Here is a 6,114-nt window from a genome sequence, read left to right as displayed (position 1 = left end):
GCGGAGAACAGCCTGCCGGGTCCAGTAAACCAAGATGTCTGCGCCCTGAAAGATGCTGCTGAAGGCGTGAAGGTACAGGACAAGCGAAAGGTATGATGACACAGGCGTGAAATTCGTGTTTTAAAAACATTTTTATAGGCTACGATTTAACACGGTCCTCCGTGACCTCTTGTGAAGATTGTAAGCCGTTAGTTTGTATACTCGCTGCAGGTGACGCGCGTGCACCTTCAATGTTGCTAACTGGACACAGGGGTTTCTGCTGTGCTTCATGCTTATGTCTACGTTTGATTTTATAGTTCAAATGTTGTCCCAGAATTCTTCACCTCGTGGTTTGCGGAGTTTAACGAGCAGCATACTTAAAAGGAAAGGGCACAGAAGTCTGTAAAGCTCTGCATGTTTGGTATGACACCAACATGGACTCAAAGTCAAAGCTCACACTGAAGCTGACAATGAGCTCAGTTTGTTAGTGGTTCCCAACTTCCTCTCTCTCCTTTCTTAACACTAGTAGTACTAGTTAAAACATACTAAGTCTTATTTCTGTTTACTATTGTGGTTATGACATTGGGAAAAAAATTAAACGTTTTCTCAGATTTTTCAGCCAAGTTTGAACCGTTTGGGTTATTTTACTGACATTTCTGTTTTAGTTTGTTCTTTTTTTTTTGGTTTTGAAATGTCTTGGTCCTCATGGCTCCATTTGAAAACATTATGGTTGCGTTCCGAATCGCATACTCTTTATTTGTTCTATTCTACATACTACATCCGACGATAAAAAGAATCTAGTTAGGATGCAGTAGGCATACTATTGGGACATACTTTACTCTCTTATTTCATCATAACATTGCGCCTTGATCTTGCCTCTTGCTTTTATATCCGTCGCATCCCCGTTTGTTTTCATATGGAGGCTTCGTCGATGTGACGTCACTTCACGTGCGCACTGGATTTTGGGTCAGAATTGCCCAAATAGGATGCACTTTTCAACACTAACAATCTTGGCCGCATGAAGTAGGACATCCGGGTACTTCTAACCATCCTAAATCTGGCCACAAGAATCGGGACATCCTAAATCTTCTTTCTACATACTATAGGCCTAGTAGAAAGTATGGATTCGGAACGCAACCTATGGCCGTGTCCGGACTGCCATACTAGCGTCCTACATCCTACATACTCACCATCTATATACTGCATACTCTCTACTCAAAGATCGATTGTGTATGCGAGGTGCGTCGAAACGTTTTCAGTTGAAGTATACTCAAGCAATGAAGAATTTCTTCTTCTTCTTCTTATAAGATTCAGGCAGTTAAGACGCTGTTTAGCGTATAACCGCCCTCTACAGGTTAGATATTGAACTAGATTTTTACAGTCCTGTGTTCATCATCTGTGTTTTAGACCTCGTGTTTTATAATTATGGTTGCGTTCCGAATCGCATACTTTCTACTATATAGTATGTAGAAAAAAGATTTAGGATGTCCCGATTCTTGTGGCCAGATTTAGGATGGTTAGAATACCCGGATGGTCTACTTCATGCGGCCAAGATTGTTAGTGTTGAAAAGTGCATCCTATTTGGGCGATTCTGACCCACAATCCAGTGCGCACGTGAAGTGACGTAACATCGACGAAGCCTATAGGTCCATGTTATGAAAACAAACGGGGATGCGACGGATATAAAAGCAAGAGGCAAGATCAAGGCGCAATGTTATGATGAAATAAGAGAGAAAAGTATGTCCCAATAGTATGTCTACTGCATCCTAACTAGATTCTTTTTATCGTCGGATGTAGTATGTAGAATAGAAAAAAGAAAGAGTATGCGATTTGGAACGCAACCTATGTTTTGAGGCGGAGGATCCCTCCGACGCTCTCTGTCCGGCTCATCAGACAGCACTCAGCTGTCTGTCAGCTGGACGAGCTGCAGTGTGTGGAACAGCGATCTGTTCTGATCTCTCTCCACTATCAGACTCACATCACTCATTTCACTTAGTAACTCTAATGTTAGGTATTTATCTTCATCTCTTATCTATTGTAAGAGTTTTATGAATGACTGCACGTACAGTTGTCAGATCGCGGACCCCAAACAATGTCGTTGCCTAGCAACTTGCTCGAAAATATTTCATTTTCCTGGGCGGGTAGAATTGACCCAGCGCATTGTGGGGCGGTTGAGTAGGAAAAGTATACAATCGATTCATACCCAAAATCTTCCCGGAAGTTAGTACTCATCCGGGAATTTCTCGCATACCCAACAGTCACATACTCAAATTGAAGTCAAAATGAGTATGAGTAGGACGTTAGTATGGCAGTCCGGACACGGCCTATGTTTACCCTCGTAGGCCTAACAATCAGTATTAAAGCTGGGGTATGTGATTGCTGATTGGTCAAAATTAACATGAGCTGTACACTTTGACCAATCAGAGCGAGGCTCAGATTCTGTTCTTATTGGCTGTTGGGACTGTCCATTCACTTTGGCACAACTTTGTTGGTGGAGGGACCAAAGAGAACAAGGGGAGCGGTTGAGGTATTTGGATTCGAATCTCTATCCCAACTGCCATTTTCTCCCCAAATCCTCCACCCCAGCTTTAAGCGATATATGAATCAAGCTCAGGCAGCAGTTGTACACTTTTTTTGTTGCCAGGCCACTGTTGATAACAGCTGGTCAAAGCACAACCACGCAACCCCGAAAAAAGCAGATTGAGTGTAAATCTCTTAATACCCACTTTAATTGTTGCATATTTAGACACAGAAATGTAATGTTATACAGAATTAATTGTTGAATATGAAACCATGATTTCAGGCCATGCACAGGTGGAACTAATAACATTCCAGGTGGCTTGGTTCCAGCAATTATTACAATGCAATGCAGCAATGAATGTTTGACAAGTCAATATCTGCTATGAAAAAGTTTCACTCCACCATTTTCCCTTCATTTTTCGCCCCCAGTTTGGAAATGTCCAGTGTAAATCATACTGTAAACCTGCCAGCTGGTACCCAATTATTTTAACTATCTTCTCAAATGTGAGTGAGGCAATGCTTTTTCGTTAATGATTGAATTATATTTTCCTTTAACCGCTTTTGGCCAGGCCAACAACTTTATGTCCTGTTTGTACAGAAATGTGTGTTGGTCAAAGAAAATCATTTTTTAATTTTACCATATCAGCAAAACATCTTCATTTTCAATTGGCTCATGGTGGATGTGGATCATCTTTTAACTAGAGGACATATTAGTTAGCTTTATTATTTGTCACATACACAATTGCATAGGGCAATGCATAGTGAAATTCTTGTGTACGAGTCCGGCTGTCATTCAACTATATAAAGTGTACGATTTGACTATAATAATGATTGGGTGGTCACTGGGTGGTGGACTAAGTGACATATTCTCCTCATGTAAGTTTATGTCATTGTTTTTGATGTTGGACTCATTTCGAGCAGCTAGCCAAGATTGACCGCACAGTGATCTGTGGATCTTCAAGGCTGTACAATCATGGGAAGCACAACTTGTCTTATGTACTGTACTTAACCTGTGAAAAGCTCAAATAGACAAAATAAAAATGACTCATTTGAACAAGACCAAGACCAAAACATATTCTGCGGGGCAGTAGTAATGATGATCTCAGTGATTCTTCAGTTTTTTTTGTTTTCTTAGGCATGTATGTCTATAAGCTGTCCAACACCAACACAGACACAGTGTGTTTTGCAGCAAACAAAAAAAAAGCCAATTGGAAAGACCGACATAATCGTAGTTTTGTTTGTTTTTCTAATAAAGTTTTCTTTCCATTTGGGTAATGATCTCACAGCTGCTGACTGTGCGTTTGGAAACCACTGGTATGCTTGAATGGATTCGAATATCTGTGTTAAAAAAAAAAAGATTTCTACTTCTCAAATGCTGAAATAGCCGAGTCATTTCCTTAATGCAAATCTTTAGCTGCAAAGTAGAGATCTAACTTTAGCTTCATCCTGATTTCCTGGCTGTAACTTCAGTGATTCAAATTAACAGCGGTCACACTGTTTGTTGTGGCGTCCATCTCAAAGCTCTCTAAGCGCCTACCTGTGCTGTTGGATATGAATCCTATACTCCAGTCCAGATATTCTGAATGCGATGTCCAGCAGCAGCCCAGACCCAGGGGATGGCTCAGTGGTTCATTGTCACGTTCTAGCTGCAACCATACTCAGCTTTGCGGTTTCTGGGCTGTGATTCTGAAGAGATTTTCTTTTATAATGTCAGTGCCTTTTCTATCCATATGTTGCCTTGAGATGGCTGTGCGTGTGTGCAATCATCTAAATCTGTGCCTGCATTGCTTTTCTCCCTCCACCTCCCCGTCACATTTAGTGGTTAACTTGTTGTTGCTGATGAAAATCATTCACAACATAGAGAAGGCTGATGATGTTTTTAGCAATGGGAAATGTCTTTTTGCTGCTTTTTTTTTACACCCAGGCCATATACTGTAAATCCTGAATCCACACTTTTATACTTAACATGTGGCTTGCTTATACTTGCTTCTATGTAGCCACAACCTATAATACATGTTGCCGGCCTCCAAAATATATCAGAAGATGAAGTGAACTAAGTGCTGTTTTTTTATTTGTTTATATCCCAAGTACCATCTCTGCTGCATTGTGTTGCTTTTTTAGATTAACACATACGTCTTTCCATTCAAACATGGGGCCGAGAGGGAAATGTAATTCATGGGAGCCACTAAAGAATACGAGCTCACTGGGATTTGAATAGAGACAAGCAGAGATAATGCATGCGGAGAGTTTTGTCTGGGAAACATCATTATTCAAGCGCAGGGTCCTGGTTTGAATCCGGACTGCAGTGATGGGCATGTACAGTATCTCACAAAAATGAGTACACCCCTCACATTTCTTCACATTTTTCTTTATATCTTTCCATGGGACAACACTGAATAAATGACACTTTGATACAATGTAAAGTAGTCAGTGTACAGCTTGTATAACAGTGTAAATTTACTGTCCCCTCAAAATAACTCGACACACAGCCATTAATGTCTAAACTGCTGGCAACAAAAGTGAGTACACCCCTTAGAAAAAATTTACTAATTGGGCCCAAAGTGTAAATATTTTGTGTGGCCACCATTATTTTCCAGCACTGCCTTAACCCTCTTGGGCATGGAGTTCACTAGAGCTTTGCAGGTTGCAACTGGAACCCTCTTCCACCCATTTATGACAGCATCACAGAGCTGGTGGATATTAAAGACCTTTACGCTCCTCCACCTTCTGTTTGAGGATGCCCCAAAGATGCTCAATAGGGTTTAGGCCTGGAGACATGCTTGGCCAGGCCATAACCTTTACCCTCAGCTTTTTTAGCAAGCCACTGGTCGTCTTGGAGGTGTGTTTGGGGTCGTTATCATGTTGCAATACCACCCTGCGGCCCAGTTTACGAAGGTTGAGTGCACATGGTCAGCGTCGTACACAGAGGTTGGCTTTGGAAAATAGACGTATGAGTGCTGCCAGCATTGCTGAAGGGCTTGAAGGGGTGGGGGGTCAACCTGTCAGTGCTCAGACCATACGCCGCACTCTGCATCATACTGGTCTGCATGGCTGTCATACCAGAAGGAAGCCTATTCTAAAGATGATGCACAAGAAACCCCACAAAAAGTTTGCTGAAGACAAACAGACTACGGACATGGATTACTGCAACCATGTCCTGTGGTCTGATGAGACCAAAATACATTTATTTGGTTCAGATGGTGTTAAGAGTGTGGAGCGGCAACCAGGTGAGGAGTACAAAGACAAGTGTGTCTTGCCTAGAGTCAAGCATGGTGGTTGGAGTGTCATGGTCTGGGGCTGCATGAGTGCTGCCAGCACTGGGGATCTACAGTTCATTGAATTCTAACATGTACTGTGACATACTGAAGCAGAGCATGATCCCCTCCCTTCATAAACTGGGCCGCAGGGCAGTACTGCAACATGATAACGACCCCAAACACCCCTCCGAACGACCACTGGCTTGCTAAAGAAGCTGATGGTAAAGGTTATGGACTGGCCAAGCATGTCTCCAGTCTTAAACCCTATTGAGCATCTTTGGGGCATCCTAAAACGGGAGATGGAGGAGCGCAAGGACTCTAATATCCACCAGCTCCTTGATGTCGTCATGAATGGGTA

The 6,114-nt window shown here is 42.1% G+C and overlaps 1 protein-coding gene across 1 annotated transcript in view; it reads left to right on the top strand.

The window, feature by feature from the left end:
- Nucleotides 1–29: 29 nt before the first annotated feature.
- Nucleotides 30–6,114, top strand: part of mrpl11 (mitochondrial ribosomal protein L11) — a 40,673-nt gene continuing 34,588 nt past the window's right edge. Inside the window, exon 1 of the mRNA XM_080035678.1 lies at nt 30–90. The gene's annotated coding sequence lies outside the window, so the exon portion shown is untranslated. The remainder of the gene's footprint in view (nt 91–6,114) is intronic.

Source organism: Ammodytes marinus (assembly GCF_949987685.1).
Source record: "Ammodytes marinus genome assembly, chromosome: 10".
Lineage (NCBI taxonomy): Eukaryota > Metazoa > Chordata > Actinopteri > Uranoscopiformes > Ammodytidae > Ammodytes > Ammodytes marinus.
Note: the sequence above shows the minus strand (reverse complement) of the source record. Positions and strands in the feature narration are given on the sequence as shown.